General features: G+C 43.3%; 1 long non-coding RNA gene across 1 annotated transcript in view; it reads right to left on the reverse strand.

The window, feature by feature from the left end:
• Positions 1-22,153, reverse strand: part of LOC133393708 (uncharacterized) — a 128,307-nt gene that overhangs the window by 1,105 nt on the left and 105,049 nt on the right. The window lies entirely within an intron of this gene.

Here is a 22,153-nt window from a genome sequence, read left to right on the forward strand (position 1 = left end):
CCAGGTGATGATGATGCGACGATACCTTTTTCCGTTAGGATCAAGGGCCCCTTTATACACCGTTACACGCCGAAGGGCTTCCCGGCCGGCTTAGCCCTTTCACTGTCTCGCGTTTCTTCCCCAGCGGGGGGGATGCCAAGGGGTTTCCACACAGCATACATAGGAGACACGCACTCGCTCTCTTTCACTTAAGCTAGACAGCGGGACAGCAGGAAACCCGTTCCCGTTGCGTTGGAAAGGATTCCCGCAGGTTTTATTAGTTTTCCCTAAGAGCTGCGCTACTTTACCGCGGACCACAGCTTTTGACGGTGGAACATATGTTTTATTTTATTAGGCCCACCCGTTCGATGTTTAGAGACATTAGTGGTCGTTCTGTTGTGGGGCAGCACAAATACTTTACATCGTTTTTTTATTTGACGTGTGAATTGATTTATCAGCTATTTAATATAACAATCGCATGCTCATAAACAGGCTACCATTTCCATTCTTTTTTTATTGTTTTTGTTTGTTGAATCGTTGATTCATTGTTGTTAGGACAATGGTTAGATTGAAGCTTTAAACTGTACAAAAAAATTATGCAAATATGTTTGGAATCATATCAATGATGTCATTTAATTTAATTTATTCAAAACTGAAATCATATCACATCTGTTTGCAGCATTGAGGTTTGTGTTAGATTTTGCATTGTTACTTAGTATTTGCGTTTAAAGTTTTTTTTTAACAATCCAAAACTATGAAACAATCGTTTAGAACTTCAGTAGGAAAAAAACAGAAAGATGTTGAATAAAATAAGCAGTTGAGGTGGGATCAAATGGATTGAAGGTATTAGATATAAAATTAAGAATTAAGATCGATTAACGGCTCAGTATACGAAGCTAAGAAGTTAATTTAAACTGTTTCCCTGAACTATTAATTGATTGACCAGGTAAAGTAAATTATGACTACGATCTACGTTTTTCAATTTCTTCCTATGTTCTACCTTCAATCTTTAGCTGTTCTAAGTTGAGGTCTTGACAAATATGAAAAAGACATTCAAAAGTAAATTAACTTACTGCTTGTTAAGGTCGACATTGCAGTTTGAGCAGCGAAAGTGCAAGGAGGACCCTCAATATTCAATAATTCAATTCGATCACGAGCAAGCGAGTTAACCATTCTATTGAATACATAAGGCATTTCTAGTAATAATCAAATATTTTATCAACATTGCTTAACATTCTAGAAAAATAAGAGTCTAGAGATAGTAACAAAATAATTTCATTATTCTTACTATAAAACCGTTCTTGAAACTCACCTACCGAAATAAGGTTTTAATTCTTTTTTTATGATTTAGACACAAAAAAAACCTCAATAAAAGAGTACCCGCGTTCTATCAAAACGATAAAAAGAAAGAATATTCCCCTTGAAAGACTTCCTTTTGCCATTCAAATCGCCATATCACACACACACTGCAGCCTTGAGAAATATCAATCGAGAGCGTATCGTGGTGAAGGCTAGAAAGAGGTCCCTTTCTACACCTCCCCCTCCTACCAATCTACCTTCAATTCGTCGTCCAGAGTGTTTCCGTTGTTCACTTCATTAATTGAGTTGAGAACCACCGCACGCCATGGCCACCAGCATCCACACCAGGAGGCAAAAGCCCACGAACGAATCGCTTCCGGTGGACGAACAAAACCGAATATTACTCCGTGATGAAGTGCCCGCACTTGAAAGGAACTACTTATCGGTTTGGGGCGGAGTATTAACCTCGGCGAGCGAGCGGAACGGGCAAAATGGGGAAACGGAACGGTACGGAGACGCGATCGTGATCAAAAACCGTTACATCAAGGACCACCACCGTGTGGACTGGACCGGTTCCGTTGAGAGGATTACGTTCGTCGAGTGTATACGTTTGAGCTTGTGTAAATTTGTGTTCTTTTTTTTTTCTATTGCTTCTTTTGTCCACGGCGAGCGGTTAATTTTATTGCCACTATAAAGAACAGAAAGGAAAGGAATGAGTTTCAATAATAAAGAAAAAAAATCCCCCGAAACCTCATATTAAAATACCACCTCGCTGGTATGCGGCCCCGCTGACTGTGTGTTTGTGTGTATGTGCGCGTGGGTTGGTGCGTGCGGCCTTACGGTTTACTTCCTTTGCTAATTTGTTCTCATTTTAATGTTTGAAAGCAGGTTTTTCATGTTATGTCGGCATTTTTTTTCTTCTTGCCACTGATTTCCACTCTTCCCATTGAGCGGCAAAGCAACTCTATCAAATCACCGTGAAAACAGAATGTCCTGTTTCGTCTGGGTTACTGCTTCTTCTTTTTTTCGCTCCCTGCTTCACCCGGTGTGTTGGTCGAAGGCTGCGGGTTGTTCGTGCCTTCGCGAACAATTAATGCTTATCTTTGATTCGTGTTCGTCTTTTTCTCCCGCTGAAGATCACTTCCATGGTGCCTTAATGCTCCGTGCCTTTGAAATCAGCGGCTTCTTTTGTGAGTGTCTCTGCTTGAGGCACACGGTGCTACTGGTGGATTGTCCGTGATGGTCCATTGCTGAGACTTTTTTGTAGGTACTTTTCACCAGTATCCGGGAACGGGATGCTGGTTGAAGGGCGAGTCCGTCTGCACAGCACAGAGGTAAAATGCGGGTGCCAACGAGTACCAGCGCTGTCGAGCACCAGCAGCATCTCCCTGCGGTGGAAAAGCACCATTCTTCAAAGGTATGAAAAAGCGCCCGCGAAATGGAAATTAAAAATTAAATCATAATAATGGAACAAGCAACCTCAGATCATCAGCAAACAAAAAAGGATGCCTAGGGGTGACCAATGGAACAACGATGAAACGGGGTTGCTGCAAGTGATTGCCAGCAAAGGAGAGAAAGATGTTTTCTGAGCTGCAAAGTAAATCGTTTGATATTAATTGTGAGAGACTGCTAACTTTAACTATTCAACTTGCCTGAATCAAGAATATTGGAATAAATTTGGCATCGTTGTCCATTTTTCGACCCTTTACAACAATTTTATTATTGAATTGTACACAATCTTAATTATTTACTAAACGAAGTAATCATACCAACTGAACTAATCGATCGAAAAAACAGCGTTGAGCAAGTGTCCCGAACATTAAAATATGTTTTTATCATGTCCTATAATGTCCTACGAGGTTCTACTGAGGTCCACTATAGACAAATACACAACAAGACGCAATACTTGGCTGTTCTTGTTTGATGTTTCCTGTACAATAAGCTAAAATAATTTGAGACGTGTTCTTATTTAATGTAAATTTTAAAAGAGTAAATGTTTCATTTGTCAAGAATCAATACAGCCAGTGGATAACTTTATCCCTGCATAGTTATTATTCCATCAAAACCTCCTTTGTATTGTCCCAACACCAACCTATCCTTCTAATTTGCCATCATCGACTACTTCCGGATCAGTTCGAACAATGTTAGCAAGTAGAGCGACCCAAAATTCGTAACACAATCCTGCGAAAGGGTCACAGACAGATCACTCCAATCAAATACGATCACAATCTACATCGAATGCGGGTGGAAACATGACCGCTTTTTTCCAACAACGTCCAGAAAAAAAGGGTTTCCATCTTTCACCACAAACTAATGATCGTTCTACATCGAACCCTACCTGTGCTTGTGTTGTTAGAAAGAGAGAGAGAGAGGGAAAGAAGAGAGCAAAAAAACCCTTCCCCAAAACAAGACAGATCGCTCATCGTGATGATAAAATCGTTTGGCTCAATACGAAGGAAAAGAGGATTAGAAAAGTAACCTGTTCCACTGCGGTTCAATCGACAGAACACAGAGCGCATCGATCATCCGCCTCGGTCTGCACTGTGTATTTGCACTGAAGCACTGAAAAATCAATTATCGCTAATCGTGTTTAAGGACCCTTTCTGTGTTTCTTCTCCACTGCTGGGCTGTTTGCAAAAAAACGAAACCCTTTCGAAATCGAACCCATACTCCATTAGCTACGAACACAAAAGACCTGCTGTATTCCAGGTAGTCGGTAGGGGTCCTTCATGTTTTTCCCCTTTACTTTCCTCCATATTCGCAAGCCCCTTTAGAAAACCCCTTTTGGGTAGCAATCCTTTCACTGTTCCTTTTACGCTCAAGGCTTATGCACTTGTTTCACTTACCCGAGGTAGAAACCCTTTTTGCGATCGATGATGGGAAAGGGACCGAACAGCTAACAGGGAACACGGAACGAAAACAATCGTAAAAAGGGTTTTTGGACAAGGCTTAGGAAAATCAATCAAAACAATCGTTGATCGATTTCCGCAATACCAACACACAGAAAATAAAACATAAAAGGTAAAAGGGAGTGCGCGGCCATTAATAAAACCGTCAACCATTAATGGGTTAAGAGGGGACACACAAAGGAAGGGTGAATTTGGGCAAAAAAGGGTTCCGGAGAAGCAGGTAGTCGGAAAAGGGTAATCCTTGGGCCGCTTGCTTCAGACAAGTGTATATAGCCGATGCGTATTTCTATGTGTGCGCATGGGAGCGTTCTACCGCACCACACCAACCCTTTCAAGCCCAATCGTTACGAGCTGGATTGGTGCCCATAAAATCTGCGGTAGGTCTAGGTGCGCTTTTATATGTGTTTATGCTTTTATATACGCACATCGCCAAAGGGGTTAAACACACGCATTCGCTCCTCTGCCCGTATTGGTAAGCATGGAAGAGGGGAGACAGACTGAGACCGAGGACGGAAGCAAAGGGGTTGATATATGTGTGTCACCCTTTCGAAACATAAAACCCTTTCCCGTGTGTGTATGTGTGTATTTGGGCTGCACGCTTGCGCAATGAAGCAAAGCACGTGGCGTCGTTTCGATGGCGAGCCTCACGAATGTGTTGTTATTTATAACGTGCGATGCTCTTTCCTGCCCATAAAAAAGGGTTAGATGCTGCTCGGTGCTCGGTGCTAACGATGGCGGTTTGCCGTAAGTGTCGGTGAGAAAAAAAGGGGTAATGAGCTGTTTGCGGTAGAAAATGGCGTCAGTGAATAATGATGTGTCAACAAAAGGGGTAATGGCTTTATTTCATTGGTTGTTCTCCCGGTAAGAGGCCATATTTTATTGAAGGTGTTTTGTTGTATTTGTTTATGGTGTTGATTGGGCAAATAGAGTGTAAATAATGTTTCAAAAAAATCTTTCCGGTGTTGTAAGTCTCATATAGATTGTTCTCCTTTTATTTCACAGAATAATGACTAATTGCTTAGCAAAATATTTTATTGTTAGATATACATTATAAATATAGTAAGTATCATAACAAACAATATTTACCAAAAAAAAAAAATGTTTTTTATTCTTCAAAGCTTTTACATTAAAAATAAAAATATTATTTAAACAAATGAATCACTCCATTTTCATATAATAACATCGTATTAATCCAAAATAAATAAACTTTTTTTACTTGCCGTCCCTGTATCCCAGTGAAGTAAACTAGAGCAAAATACTAGCTCAAAAACATTGCAAGGCATTCATTCGTTTTTATAGTTCCCTATATAAAGAAATAAAATATCAATAACCATCTGAAATAACCACCACAAACAGCTCTTCAAAAACCCGCACCAAATAGCAGCTTCCAATTGCGTTTCATCGCGTTCGAATCGGCAACAAAAGTTGCCAAAAAAGAAGTAAATACACACACACAAACACAATGCCGTACGTATCGAGCAACCCCTCGATAAAACACCCAACAAGCCATGGCTACCCCCTTTACCGATCAAACCCCTCGCCAAAGAGAGAGCAAACGCCCAAGCAAGCCCGACGCACCCGTAGTTTCGCATATGTGCAATAAAAACCGTAACGACTTAAATTTCTGCCATTTCAACCATTTCCGACCGAGCGGAAGGAAACGGTCCACTCGTTTAGGTTCGAAACGAAAAACCGGTCCTGCCCGTTATGCCGGCAGGCGCTGCCGATTTCACTGTGCAAAGGGCGGCCCCAGGGCGGTGGAAATAAAACAGAGGGATGATGTGAAAACCGTGGAAATCGAATCGCCGAATCCTTTAAGTAACCCGTTGCGGCATTGCGTTACGGTACCGGGGGGTGGGCCCAGGTTCAGGACAACCGTATACCATCGGGCAAAGCTATGTGCGCAACACCGCAGTACGCACACACCGTTAACTGAAAGAAAACTGTATGGAATGACAAAAAATAACAGACTACGAAGGAAAACCCAAATAACACAAAAAAGGGAATGTGTGGGCTCGGCTAGGTTTGTGTGCAGCGGGGCTAAAAAGGGGTTGCTTTTGGAGCAAGATTTACTGCCCTCACGTAAACGAATAGTGGGGGAGTGAGTCTCCGCAGTGACTTGGTTCGGGTTTTGCCTCGTTAACAAAACCGAATTTTGGGGAAAATCAAAGAATCAACGGAGTGAAGGGGTTTTCTGATGCACGCGCAACTCGTACTCTTACAGCGAAGGAAAACGGGACATTTATATTTTCCTTTACTTTCGTTTTTACGTCCCTTTGTGCGTGTGTGTCTGTCCCAGTGAAATGGGGATACCTATTGGCTATGTATCAGTGTCGAACAGTGGGTGCAAGCGGTGGAAGGTAAGGCGTCTATGAGGGTCATAAATTTTTGATAGAAGGATTTGACCGCATTTTCCCTTTCGTTTTGCGTTGCGCATATTACCAAAAGACCTTACTCTTTCACTGTTTGCTTCTTATCATCCAAACGCACAATGGGGCTCCCATTTTGATGCTATTGGCCTGCCAGGAAAATTTGAAAATAAGCAATCCCAGTATCACTACGCACAATCCGATTGGTTTTGTTGTGGAAATAAAATGGAAAAATTACGCGAGCCCAGCAAAACAACATCACCACGAGGAAAGTCTTCCTTGTTGAGGCAAGCAAAGGGATAAGAACACTCTTTATCTTGGTTTTCTTCCCCCGCATTCAAACAATCTACTGCGCAAGGGGTTAGGCTTTTCCCGACCCTATATCAACGAAGGCATTGTTTAATCTCTTCAATATTGAGCTCTTCTTCCCTTAGCTCCGTTCCATCGAATCCCCAACAAGACAACAGCCCAACCAGACAAGCTGTTACTGCTGTTCGTGATGAAAATTCCTTTTCACATAAAAGTGAGAAAAGAGGTAGCCAAGAGCGTGCTGTTGTCGAAAAGGGGAATTTTCCTTCCTAAACCTTCCCGTTTCATTTCGAGATGATTTTTCCTCCTGTTTTGCGGTGCAGGAAGTTTTTACAATGATAACAACGAACGAAAAAGAACTACACACACACTCACAAAAACAGTACAAAACATTCGATCAAAAGGGGAACAATATCCTACAGGAATAACAACAACAGCAACTTGCTGCCCTCCTTTGCAATTTTTGGAAGTCCAGCCCGATGGTTTCGGTGGAACAATAAGATGGGGAACGGGGTAGCGATGGTGTGGAACTTCAGAGCTACTAGGAAGAAGACGAACGCAGTGAAAGCATAAATTTATCATCCAGAATAACTCCTTTCTTTCTTCTTTTTTTGTCTTTTCTTGGTGAATTCTCTGTTTGCTCTGGCACGTCTCAAGTATGGTTCGAATTTCGCTCGAGCTCACTAACAAACTGCCTGATCGATCGTCCTAGAGGTTAGAGTTATTGTAGATGGTTTTTTACGAATAAAATTCAATACATCTTTTATGGCTTTATTTTCTGTATTACGTGTAGCAAGTAAGTTCGATTTCTTAATTTGTAAAACGTATTGTTTGCTCTAATGTTGCTGTTCTTATCGAAAAAAAGAGCTATAAATCACTCAGTTCAATTAATAATAAAATCACACATTATTGTCTAACGTATAACCGATGAGTTATTGTTTCATCCCAAATCAAGGTTATTACTTCACAAATAAAAGTTAAATTTAAAATTTAACAATTATTGTCGTCCCACTGATAACTCTTTAGTTTCTTGTGATTCAAGATGAATTATTTTATATTAAGAAATAATCGAAATTTTCTGATAATGATAACGAACTATGTTTAACCTTATTTTATACCCTTTTATCCTTATTAGAATATATATTCTACGTTTTCCTATGTTACTCTTTGTCATACTTTTATTTTCAAGTTTCCTAAAAATATTAAAATTTAGCAAATGCAATCGTAACGAACCATAGAAAAATTCCATTGCTTTTCCTCAAAATAAGAACAGTAAACGATCTGCCCTCGACTTTTCCCGGAATGAAATACGAGAAAATTATAGGTAGACTTTCCCCGAGCAAAAGGGTGACCCATCAAAGTAACCAAAAGAAAACCATCCACCACACACATGCACACAGGCCATTGCCAGCGTCGTTGTTGCTTTCACCCTCCTTCTACTTTTTTTTTTTTTTTGAGGGAAGAAAATACTCCCGTCAGCGGCCACCACATCTCCCTGGAAAGTTTTCCTTCTTCCATTCTTCTCCCCGCCCGAAGGACGAACATCCCGGAAGCAGCGCAAAAAAGGGAAGTTTGATAACACGGAAGAAGTGTGTGTGGGGGAGTGTGCGCGGGAAAAGGGATAAAGAGAAAACTTATCACCCCCTTTGGAATCCGAACCAGGGCCCCCCGCTGCTGCTACGAGAGAGAGAGCGAGGATTGTGTTTCACTTTCGCTTTTCTTTTCGCCAGGCCGTTCACCGCACCGGACGGGCCAATCCATCTCTCTGCTACGACCAGGACGCCGACGACGACGACGACGGTGACGTTCCGACAGGGTCAAATGAAAACGAAACACTAAACCCCGTTGCAGCAGAGCAACCCTTGCCCTTGCCTATCCTGCTTCCGGAGGGTGAGTATGTGTGTGTGTGCGTGTCTGATTGTGTGTTAGTCTGTGTGTGGAAAGAAAGAGTAAGGCCGAAAGTACATAAAACTCTCGAACCCCTCGGTGATGCGCCGTGTTGGGTGTGGGTGGGTGTGCGCTCGGAGGAAAAAATCGAAACGGGAGAATCGAAAATCGCAAAACCCAACCGACCGTTTCCATTTCGGTTTTCCCGCCAGCCGTACGGGTGGTGGACTTCAGATGACAGCCATAACGAGGGAAACCCCGGCACCGAATGCGAAAGGATCAAAGTTTCCCGCTACTAACCCCTCGCGCCTAACGAAGAAGCAACACACACAAAAAAAAAAGAAAACATCAACACAGGCACCCAGGTGGGTGGTGGTGTAGGCTGGTAGGAAAGGAGCGCACCCTTACGCACACGCTGGCCCACCGAGATGATGGAACTTCGGAACCCGAATATAATAAGGGTTAAATACGAGAAATCATATATACGGCAGTTTATGTTTTTCTTTTGTTGCGCTTGCCTACCCGTATAAAAAGGGGGACATTTGGTGTGCTATGTGCGTGTATGTGTGTGTATTTTGAAGCATCAGGAAAATGGCCGGCATTGAAAATCCGTTTCCCGGGAGACCCCGGGGTAGGCATTGGTTGGAAAACAGTCCCCCTTTTCGCACAGCAACGCAACAGTAGGGAAAGGATGAACCCGGGGCACGATTGGAGAAGTTTTAGATCCACATTTTCAGCCGCAGCCACCCACCCAAAATGGGTAGAGTGGGATGGAGAAAAGCCCTTCGTTCCGAACGGGGTGGATTGGTGGGTAGAAGATTTATAGCGAGATAGCAGCATCCCGTTCGCTTAGGGTGGAGCCATTTTGGGTTGTTTCTTTTCCCTTTTTTTTTGCTTTTATTCTCTGGGACAGAAAATCGAAATATAATGTGACCTTTGGCGCTTTGGCCGAATGTGTCTCATGAAATTAACTTTTGATGGCTATTAATCGGCGAGCCTTTTGCTTATTTATAACTGTTTAATATGTTTCTCGCACTGCAGATGCCGTTAAAGTGCCAGAGGCAGTTTAATTCATTATTAATCCCTTTTTGCAACATAATACCATTGAATGATGCAACAAATTAAACAAGGCATACACTAGAGTTACAGTCCCTATTATTTAAATTGACTCATTATGTTTTCACCGTGAACAAAGCGGTGAATCACAAGGAAATGCATTTAATTTATTAATTTAATATTGTGTGTAGTCTAGATCGTTGGGGAATTGAATATCCTTTCTTTTGGTGTACGATAAGCCAAATTCTGCAGAAACTCCCAAAATTTCACGTTCAATTTAACTGGAACGCTAACGCGGTCTATATGTAGGACTGTCTTAGTAGTGGGTCATCGAAATCGTACCCACGGCTCGGAATCGCTTGCGAGCATTGCTACTCCGGCTCTGATTCCGACAAATTCAAACCGTCGATTCCATCCAGAGTCGCCCGGAGCCGTCGGAGCCGTTCGGAACTGTCGGAGTCGTTGTAACAGCCTGAAGTCTGAACGACTCCGCCGGCTAAAACCGGCTCCGTTGGCTACGACGGCTCCGACCGGCTCCAACGTTTCCGACGGCTAAAACCGGCTCCGGCTGCCGACTAGCGGCTCCGGACGGCTCTGGACGACTCCGAGTTCAGAATTTTGCACATACTTTTTGGCGGAGCCATTCGGAAGCGATTTCGGATTTTTGTTGAATTTACCCAACACTAGACTGCCTATCTTGATATGGTAATCAATAAGTCACTGAGAGGCAAGTCCACTAGTGGTACAGGCAGGCCTTAACAGACAACGGTTGTTATGCCACACAAGAAGAACAACAACTGGTTGAAATCAATCTGCAGTATAGTACACAGAATTGTTTTCAATTTTATTACATTAACTATTGATTTTTCATTAAATAAGTCCTAAATTATTAGTGGCAATGTTTGGGATAAGAACGATATTTTTAATATAAATCATATCCAGTTTATTATGTATGATATAAATTATGCTTGAAGCTTTAAACAAAAATACGATATTTACCTTTCCATTAAAACAATGTTTATCATGTTATGTATGCTTTAATCGTACTATTTTTGTTGAAACGCAAGTTAAATATTTTAATAATGTAACATTATAATACACTTTCCAACTCATTACCACCTTACAGTGTTTCGGCAATCATCGCTGTCCGTTTCCAATAACGCGTTCGAAATTTTCTCTAATAATTCCAAGAACCGGCACATAATTCGACTCTTTTCGACCCCATTCGTCCATCCACAAAACAACCAACTCACCGATTCATCGATAAGCCTGATCGTGGCACTATCGCATAACAAGACGATAAATTCATATTTAATCAGATTACTTCTCGGTCTCGTGCTTACGCGCGCTTCGCTTTATCAAACCAGCACAATCCCGGGCTCCCCAACAGGCCTCCCCTTCACGCTGGCACACGCCGCACGCTTTAGCAGATCGTTAGTAGCGCGTGCCGGCAAAAGGTTAATTTCCTTAAAACGATACCCATCATTCCGGCAAAACCGGGAAGCGATACGTGTGTTCGATTTCAACACGACTTTTCCGGACACAAATTTCCTTACCCCTCCCCCGCACCGTTGGGTTTGGCAAAGCCACACCAAAAGGAAGAGGAATGTATGCATTTTCATTAACCCTCACATGGGGTTCGATTTGTCAACCCTCCGCGGTACTGGTTGACGCCCGTACGCTAATGAACCCACCGATAAAAAGAGAGAGAGAGAGAAAGCAGAGAGTCTTTCGCCCCTGCTTTCCCTAGGCTAGCTAGTGCGTGCTACCGAAGGGTGGCCCTTTAGCCATATCTTAGTCTCACCATCACGCATATAAATTAATACATCCGTCAGACCAGAAACACCAGAAGGTCCTTGGGCGACCGAAGGGGAATTCATCGTTTTTTTTCGGTTTTTACTTCCCTAAAGAAAGAGGAAGCTTCTCATTAAACAAAAACAAGCTAACAAGGAAGGCGCGTTGGGTGGGGGGGTTCCAAAATAAAACTCCCTCCCCCAAAACAGCACCCCTTTTTGGGTGCGTCGCGTGCATGTGTATGGGTTTGCTCTCCGTTCTTACTTCCCATCGTTCGATTTAAAAGAGTCGTAAAAATATCATTTACTTTATTACGGGTCCAGGGAAGCGTGGGCGCGCTTCCCCGTGCTAGCTTCTCGAACCTTTTTTTTTTTGCCAGGAAGCAATCAAACGTTACAAAATGGCAGCGGTCACGCACCGTTGCAGCGCACCCGCACGCGACCAATCCGCTCAAACGGGGACCACGCGAGAACTCGTTCGAAAGGAGAGGCAAGAGTTAACTCGGAGCGGTCCCAACAGTCCCGTCGATCGAACTCTTCCCAGGGGAACGCTTCAAGAGGTACATCGGCTTGATTGAATATCGCGTGCCGGGGACGACGGTTAGATTTAGCTTAAGGGTTATTCGCCATCATCGGAATTGGAAGCGTTGTGCTTTATGCAACCAGCTACGGCTACCGCTTCGATGTCAACAACCTTCTGGGTGTCACTTGTCGTACGTTGTTTCTGGCAAAAGAGCTCCATCCCAATGTGCTACGAGAACCAAAGGACAGAACTGGAATCTAGTTCTGATCTTCTCTGAATGATGCATACGTACACTCGAACTCGACTTCCCGTTTCGGAATAGACGGAACGATGACGTATGCCGTTGGGGCAATATGGATCCAAAAATAGACGTCAACTCCGAGGGGTAGAGTAGTACATGCAGCGCTCAATCAGCCGGTACACGAGCCGGTGGTAACTCGATACGGAAAGGACGGGGGATTTGGACGGCGTAAAAATACACTAACCAACACCTTCGTGCTGGTTGGGCTGTTTTGGGGATGGGGAGTGAAATAGGTGACAAGTACGTATTTAATAGCTGCTTTTACGAAGATCCCATCACATCTCAACCCAAGGTGCAGGAATGAGGAGACCCCTTCAGAATAAGAAGGAACACACCGACATCATAAAAAACCACATACACACACACACACACGCATCCAAAGGAAAACAACAACACCAAACTGCTTCGAATGGGGCGATGCATAGAGCAGGAATAAAAAAGCAAACACGCTTCAACCGATTCCTGCCGAGACGGCGGACAATGGTTCATCATTTATCTCCCTTCAAGAGGCGCAAGAAAACCCCCTCTCGAAATCTCAACCATTCTGTGGCAACCACAAGTAGCAAGATGCTGCTGCTGGGATGCTGTTCAGTTTTTTGTAGTTGTTGTTATTCTTATGTACCAGCACGCGCGCGCGCTTCCCTTCCAAGAGCTAGATACCTCATTATGACCATCATCAGGGCAAGGTAGTGCGTATGTGCGCTGCGCCCATTAAAAAAGCGCATCCACAGCGTATAAACAACGCAGCCGGGGAAGCTGGCGTGACCATGCCAGCCAGTGGTAGCGCATCAGCACCACTAGCACGCGACCAAACGCAGTAGCTCGGGGGATGTGATGCTCGTGGTCACATTAAAAAAAGTGTCAAAGTCATCGTTTTTTTTTTCCTAGTTCCTTCTCCCTTTGCTCTGTTCTTATAGGGTGGGCGATGAAATAAATAGACGAACTGGTTTAGCGTAAAGTGTCACTAGGAAGATTTATTTTCAAAAACGATGGTGGACCCGATGTGTAAGATCATTGGACTCTCGTACGCATATGCGTATGTGTGGACGTGTGTCTGCTGCTTATCACGAGTACCGTCGGTGGAATCAAACACTGCCAATGGTACATTTCCGGCGGCAAAGGTAAAGGACACCGCACCGTTTGTTGGCCGCTTTAACCCGTCGGCGGAATGAAACCCGTCGGAAGAAATGAATCCTTTTTTCTTCCTGGCCTACTTATCACTGATCAAATAGCTGCGGTTGTAAAAGGGTACGCTTAACATTGCTTGGGATGGTTCTTTGCTGTATTGTGCGCTCTATAGATTCTTAGCCCCGAATTCGAACTTCGGTCAAAAAAGTTAGGATCTTTTGGAGAACGAGTTTCTACAAGTGTTTGTCTATTTGGTTATGTACACGAAAACAAAATTGGCTGTACTGCAAACAAACGGGCGAGAAAAGGTTTCTCCTTTAACGGAAAACAATCAAAATCCTAAAGAAACTCGGAATGATTTAGCAAAGATCGTTTCAATGTGAACATTTGCAACATATTTCCCTTTTTACATCGCTTTTGACATTTTCATAAGCAAACATTTCAAATATTATCCCTACTCCAGTGCACTCCCTTCTGGGAGTTCCCATCTGGAAATCATTTTGCAGAACAATGCATCTAATGCCGCGTGGTGGTCCTTCATTCAGGAGGCGAGTTTTAGGCGTTTTGACACAAACATTTCCATCCAGCGCTACAACAATGTACTGCTTGATTTTAATACAGTACCACAGCAGAACTCAAGTCATCTCATTTCTGTGCCATTTTTTCACACATTTTGAGCAAACACACAAAACCCACTATGCCCGGTGGGAATGCATTTGAAATTAAATGCATAATGGGTATGGGAAAGAAATTGCAACCATTCACAACGCAAGGCTATTTTGAATTTGATGGTGTTGAAATGTCACCGTGTTTTTTTCTGAAGTGTCATGCAGCGAACAATGCCACCAGAGCGTTTAGTTTTGTCACCTTCCGAACAAACGACGCGGGGCTTGGAACGTTGGCACGTTGGACGTGAAATCAAAATATGTTAATCATCGTGGTATAGAGTGGACATCAAGAAGTCCAGAGACCACACTGAGCGACTGAGGGAGAGAAGAAATGGCTTCGCAAGCCCCTCGACGACCGAACTCACCAAGGCGGGACGCAATGTCAAGAGTCATTAGAATTTTTTAATTGCACCAAATTCCTGCATCGATGCCTGCGCTATTTGCCTGTGTGGCACGTTACGCAGAATTCTGCCTCTTTCTTTCTTTTTTTTTTTTTGCTGGACGCTTAAAGAATGTTCACCAAACGGTTGACGAACGATGACGAGCCACCGCGTGATAGGGGAGGGAGGGAACACGCCTCAGCAGCACTCTCGAAGATCAAATAACATTTTAATGAAAACATTCGCCCCGAACATAAATTGGAAATTCAATCAATGTGTTTTTCGCACGCCAGTCGCCCCAGAAGATGTTGCGGCAATCAGCTCAGATGGGAGCAAAGCATATTTGCACGAAGGGGAGAGGGTAGCGGAACAAGCGCTGGTCGGTACACGGTTGGCCATCGTAATACGCGATCCTCATTAACATTTTCCGGTGAAGTTAAAGTTGGTAGTGGTGGTGGTGGAGCGAAGGGATGCTCACCAAAACGTTAAAAGCGAATGGAACTTAGGACACTGAGCATTGAATTAGAGAATGTTGCGTTTGATGGTGCTTTAGATGATAGGAAAGTGGACAAAAAATCGGCTCCATGCCAATTGGTTGACGAGATGCACAGTGTGGGTTGATAATATATACCTAGAAGCTATAAAATAATGGTTAAAATACAAAAGCATGTATGAAGAAACAGGATATGTTCAAAACAATCCTCTTCTTTCTTATCATTTTCCATCATCAACAATATATAGAACAACATATCCTAAATTCAATTCAACATCACTCCTAACATCAACCTAACCACTGTAATAGTCTCGCCCACATCGCTCACCATAGCAAGAATGTGTCGGCAAGATTCGACAACGCGCATCCCCCAACGGTGATACTTGAACGGCAAGCAATTCGTCAATTCAACACATCGGTCATACATATTTTAATAGCCTTTATGCTTGCTGAATTATTGAACAAGACGAATTTTTAATTCACACGATGCTGAACGGTTTCGGAGCCGTGTCCGTTCCGAGGGCGGTTAACGAATTTCCCAATGTTGTCCCTTCCCAGTCGAGGCAAGTTTGCCTCACAGAGTGGACGACACGCGTTGTGACATGATGCTGGAGATTCATGATGATGATGATAATGATGACGATGATGGTGGTGGTAGTGATGGTGATGTTGATGAAGAACAGTTTCGATTCCGGGAAAACAAACTCCCGCTTTCATCTGAGTAGCAATCGAAGTGAAATAATTTGAAGCAAGCATCATCCCATATCATATCATGAGGGCAGCGTTGGGGACAGTGCCTTTAGATGTGCGTTTAGAAGTGAAAATTTAAAGAACTTGTCGTTGGGAATTTCTAACGAAACGATAGGTTAAATAAGGTTCAATCACACCTAAAACTCTTAGCATGTGTTTCTGGTAAAACGGTTCAACTGGGGTACCTTTCATACCATACGTCATGAAAGAAATGGGCACCAGGTTCAACCTTTGATAATGGCTTCACCATTTCACCATCACCACACACCATGCTCCCTGTTATTTAAGGGTCATCTTAAATACACCATTTCCTTCCACCCTCGTAAGCAGTGGCAAAAATCGATACCGAAAATGCTTTAAAAACAAAAAAAAATGCCCAACCCTATCCACCCCAGCCACCAAAACCAATACCTCAAGGGACATAGATCGACCACCACGGGGTTTTTGGGGTTGAAAACTTTATCTACCATTCCCGTTACGCTTCTTCCGCTGCGCTATATATGTACAGTCAGTTGAGTGTCCCGAGTGAGAGAAAGGGGAAAATGGCGGAATCTTTATATTCTTGCCTTGAGAAATCAACCCCCAACAAGCTGACACAATCCGTTCCTTCTACTAGGCCACCCTGTTCCCTTCATCCGCCAGGAAAAAGAGAACTGGCTTCTCTGCGCCCTTTATTCCGGTGGGGAGTTGTCCTCCACCTATACTTCCTCCCATCAACAAAAGGGCTGAAATAATAAATCTTACCCTTTTTGTTATATTGCCCCACGCGTGCGTTACGACCCATTTGGGGCGGATGGCAAGCGTGCGTGCGTGTGTGTTCAGTCGGTCACATGTGTCCCTTTTCCGGATGTGTGTATGTGTGTATGTGGCCAGGGGAGATAACAGGAAGGCCAAACGCACTGTCCGAATAAGCGCAGGGAAAGAGGACATTCACACACACATACGCCGAGAGAGGCATACGCACACACATGGAAAGGTTTCGACCTGTGTTACGAGATACGGCCACTAACGCAAAACGAAAATCGCATTAATCACATCCTGGAAAATATTATTGATTGCGAAACGGTTTTACGACGGCTCGGGTGTGTGTGTGTGTGCTCTAGGGCGCTCCGTTTTGTTTTGTGGGGGGCCACAGACGGTATGAACGGACGGAGCCGGGGACGCTTTGATGATTGACAGAAGAATCGTGTGCGAGGATGCTGAATAGGAGAAGAGCGGAGTGGTTGACATGGTTGAGGAGGGCTAGCGAAAATCCTTTCTATATGCTGCAACGGCAAGGGTACTAGTGTGGAAGCATCTTCATGTACGGACATGTTTGTAAATAAAAGAAAGCAAGATTGTCCACAATTTCCATTGGTTGAAGTGTAGCAAAACCAAACAAAACCTCCCATTATTTGCTTGCTTTGTAAATTATGAATGATTTTTGTCTATTTTTTTATTATTTTTAGAGAATCACATATTGATTTCCATTGATAAAGTTTTTGAGTTCATTTAATAACTTTTTCTGTATTCTTTTTCATTTTTATCCTTGTTTTGGCTCTTTTATTTTTCATTATAGTTTATTAGTCAGCTTTAAATTGTCTGTAAATTACTTTTAATTCTTTCTTTCAATTTTTTTTCTGGAATTTATTTCCATGTGCATATTTCTTCGTTTCTTTGTTGTGTCAAATGAGTTTGGACTTGGCTTGACTTGGTTGTTTATTCTATTCATGTGTTTTGCTAACTAATTTTCGTATTTTTTGCACGAATTTCATTATATTATTTATTTTATTTATTTTAAGGCTTGTTCTAAATTTGTGTTTTATATTTCATCTCCAAATGTTTCTATATTACTATTCACTATTTTAATAGCAAAGTAGGAAGCTTCCTTTGGGTTCAAACAAAATTCAATAAAAACAAACAACCCACAGCATCCCCTTTTACTAACGAACTTGCCAGGCTGAGCAAGCTGAGCAAGCGAAAATAAAACGGTAACCAACATAACATCCCTCCCCAAACCGGAAACCTTCGCCTCGTCAGACTGACCACCCTCGTTCGAACACACACTGCGCCCAGATACGTACGGTGTAGAAATGTAGTTCAATCCCAAAGGTTCCTCCTGTTTCCTCCCCTTTCGACGATCGAAAATAAAGAAATAGACCATCAAAAGCGAAAGGGATGAACGGAAAACAGGGCGAAATTCGCAACTCATTCATCACGTACGTAACCCCTTGTGCGGCATCGTTATGTGATGCGTCCGATGCGTCCTTCCTGATCCACCACCCATCCACCCATCCACCCAGTCACATTGCTTTTTATGACTTTCCTTCCTGATGCGTACTAGCACCGTCGTCTCTCGGGCCCTTCCTCGGACTCAATGCCCACAAACACACACACACACACACACCCCAAACACAACCGCTGTGTTATGTGAGCATGTGTAACGTAACGTGCCAGAACCCATCAGCAGCGAAACCCACATTATGTACACGTTATCCTTTATCCTTTCACCTCGCCGGAAAAGTGAGAGTTGAAAGCACAACACATACAAGTCCGGTCCAATTCCTAGCTCCCCCGCTTCGACGGACGGTCTTCCGTGTTTGTGTCCACCCCCAGACGAACCACTGCGGCGTGCGTGAGGAAGAAAATCGAAAGCAAAACCCCCGCAACTGAACCCTTTTTATGGCATTTCGTTGCTGCGCGTTGCTTCGTGCTTTGCTTTTTTTTCCGTTGGACAGCAACAAGGGGAGCGAAAAGGGTCGCTGGAGACCTTTGGGGGGGAGGAAGCGATGGAGGTGAAAGCGAAATCCTTTCGCTGTGTCGGTTCGGTGTGTTCCATTGTCAGTGTCACCATCACTCATTGGGTTGGACGTGAGTGTGCGTGTTGTGCGTGGTGAAAAGGTATGAGGGAGGGCAGCGCTAGGAGTATGTGAAGAAGATAAACGAACCTGTCGAGTTCCGCAGTCGAGTCGCCTGCCTTTTGTCGAGACACTAACCAACCGGACTGTGGGTGAGTGCGTGAGTGGGTGGGTGAGAAAGATTGCAATCATTCTCTTCCTTTTCCTGACGCGGCGCGAGATTTTTACAACCCCACACCAGGGAGAAGATACATAAAAATAGGCACGGAAACATAAAAATAAACACATACACACAAAGCGGGTGTGTGTGTGTGTGTAGCAAAACTTCGGTAAGAAAACGGGAATAGAATGAGACGCATTTGCCCCGTTACTTGTGTAAAAGCGAGACACACGACGAAACCCCGTTTAAAAACGGTAACCCCTTTTTCAAACACGCAACCGAACGCATACATACACAGCGCGCAGCTACCCCTATTACGCAAAAGCAAACACACAGCAAGAAGAGCAAGAAAAGGGTTCTTCGTTCGCTCAAAGCGAGAGAGTGGAATTGTTTAGTTTTTTTTTACTTAAGTTTATCTTCTCGTGTGTTTTCTATTAGTAACACACCGTGCGCATCATGCTGCTGCTCCCGAGTTATTTATACGCGCGAGTGTTTGCTCTGTTCCCAACCAATGTACACGCAACACACGCTTGTAACATACACACACATACACACACACACACACACTCGATATTCAAATGAGAATGGTGCGCACTTACAGCACGCTTCAAAAAAAGGGGTGAACGAAAACAGGGGCGGAGTTGCCCGTTTTGGTTGGCGTGATTTTGGGCAGCAAAAAGGGGTTTTACAGCAATGGTTGAACGAACGCCATTGAGTCGTATTGAAACGCGCGCGTATGTGTGTATGTGGTGGTTGTTGCATGCGTGGTGCGACCGTTTAAGAGGGAAGGGGTTGATGTCTGTTGGATACACAGGCAACCCCTTTCACGTCGCGTTCGCCAATTGGAAGCGTGCAATTGGATCAGCGCGAGTCAAACGATGGAAGAGTTTGATCAGATAAAATGGCTTCTTTTTATTGCTGATGGTGAACATTAATTTGAAAGTTTTAAGCCAGCGGACTTAGAATATAGGGTTACATCTTCGATGTGATGTCTTTTGAACTATTGATGCTCTGTTTTAAGCTGATACGTATTCTGTTACTGGGTTAAATGGTTAGTTAAATATAAAAAAGGAACAAGAGTAAGCTTGTGGAATAGGAAATCGTATGATAAATAAGAGAATATCGTAACGCAAAAACAAAATAATTTGGCTTTGGAATAAGTAATATTACAATATTAAAAACAGCATTTTAACAGCATAAACCATTATTCCACTAACAGATTTGATAAATCAATACAAATGGAAATAAAAATAGGTCAGAAAGCGAGATAATCATCTCCAAGACATCAAATTAAACAAATAAACAAACATAAACATAAAAGCAAATAAACATAAATAAAGAGCATTGAAATTTACATAGAAGCAGACAATATCAATTTATTGTTTTACTTTTCATAGGATTTTATTATCATTGGGCTTAACATTAGGTGCGTAGTATCTGGTACAACGACCAGGTCCAACATAATAACCCTAATTAGAACCAACATTGAATCTTTAGCTGAGAAGATAACTAACAAAGATAACTTATTCGAGAGTTAATGGCAAGAGATACCACATATACAGCGTCCGTGACCTTGATACGTTGACCTTGTCAATGCAAATTTGTTACATTAACAATACTACTACTATCTACAGCAGAAACACGTTAGAAATTACATCTGTGACATTGGTGAATGATGTTGTTGAAACCAAGCAAACGGCCGAACAATGTTCAGAACAGAAACAAACAGGTTTGGAACCAAAATCGGAATCAGATTTGATATTGAAAATAGAAACATGAACACCGACCTCAGTGAAGCAAGATCTTTGAATGGTGAATCTTCATCGTCACTCCAAATCATTCTCAAGTTTCAATATCAACTGTCTTTTGAAATAGAAACCGTTGCTTCTACCGCAATGCCCTAAAATGTTAATGTGTGTTTCTGGAGTCACCCAAGAATCTTTTAAAAGCATTAAAAACACTAATCAAGACATCACTTTTAGGTAGATAAAAACTTTCCAACATTGAAACAGTATCAATCTTACCGCCCTCATGCTACTCGCCATTAATCCCCACACCAGCAGTGAGTACCGGCCATAAATTAGAATACAATCAAATAGTCATAGCGAGCTAAACAGAGTGCCAATAGCAATTGCCCTGACCGTAAGAGCCTTAAACAACAATGGGCATACATTTTGTTAAATTGCTTGTACGACACGATTGCAAACAATGCACACAGCACTACACAACACAAACACACAGGGATGCTGGCGGTCAGCTAACAAACCACAACGAATGCGACACCGGAAATGGCACCCGCCGGAAAAGCCAACAACTCGGGTTTGGCTGATTAACACCCGGTTCCGGTGAATTATTTCTAGATGGAGCGCGATTATTACCGCCGCCCTATTACCGAGCGGCGGATGAGCGGAGCGGTAGATGAATGAGTGGTTTGTTCACAAATTAAAACACAGCACGATGGTCACCCTGGGCCATTTTTATTAATATCATAAAGCAAACCTACTATGTCCAGTGCCTTCGAATGGGAGGGGTCGACGTTGTGCATATAAATTTTGCCTTCGATTAGCCGGGGACGCACAAGGACGCGGGTTAGGAAGATGTCGAAGCACAACCATACACAAACACACATCCTATATGGGAGCATTATCAAATTAAGCACTACACGGTGTCGTAAATAATGAGCTCGTTTGTTTTTCTCCTGACCACTTTCGGGGAAAGCTGCGGGTTTGACCGGGCCATCACAACGCAATGTTTCACCATTCTGGACCGTGTGCTGCAAACATGAATCAATACCGAGCACCGAAATTTCTTGACGAAATCGAATTAAAATCAGCCCAACCAGCCGCACAGTGCTTTATGGGAATGCCAACACAAGGCTAGGCCCCGACCCGTACCTGACAAAACGTGTGCGACTGCGGCCAGGTATTGTACCGGAGGCTGATATTGGCGAGATGGAAGAACGCTGTTACCTATCAGGCGTAACGCGCCGCGCTTATAATCCGGCCACTGCTTGCGTTGGCACGTTGGTGGTGGAAGCCTATTTTTGGGTTCGCTGCACATACTGCCCGGAACACACGGGAGGAAAGCTTCTTTTCTCACCAGCTGACACCGATCCGATTATTTCCACGCACACACACACAGACACACAATGGGCAGACCGAAGTTTGCAACTATTTTTGCACGCCAGGAGTGCGCGCTAGGCCGCTGTGTTGATGGTGTGGCTAAAATTAGAGCACGTGCTTTCTTTCTGTGCGTCTCGTCTCTGCTCCTTCCGCTCACACCTGACCGGCGCGGTTTTACATCATAATTAGC

Source organism: Anopheles gambiae, chromosome 3, assembly GCF_943734735.2.
Source record: "Anopheles gambiae chromosome 3, idAnoGambNW_F1_1, whole genome shotgun sequence".
Taxonomy (NCBI): Eukaryota; Metazoa; Arthropoda; class Insecta; order Diptera; family Culicidae; genus Anopheles; species Anopheles gambiae.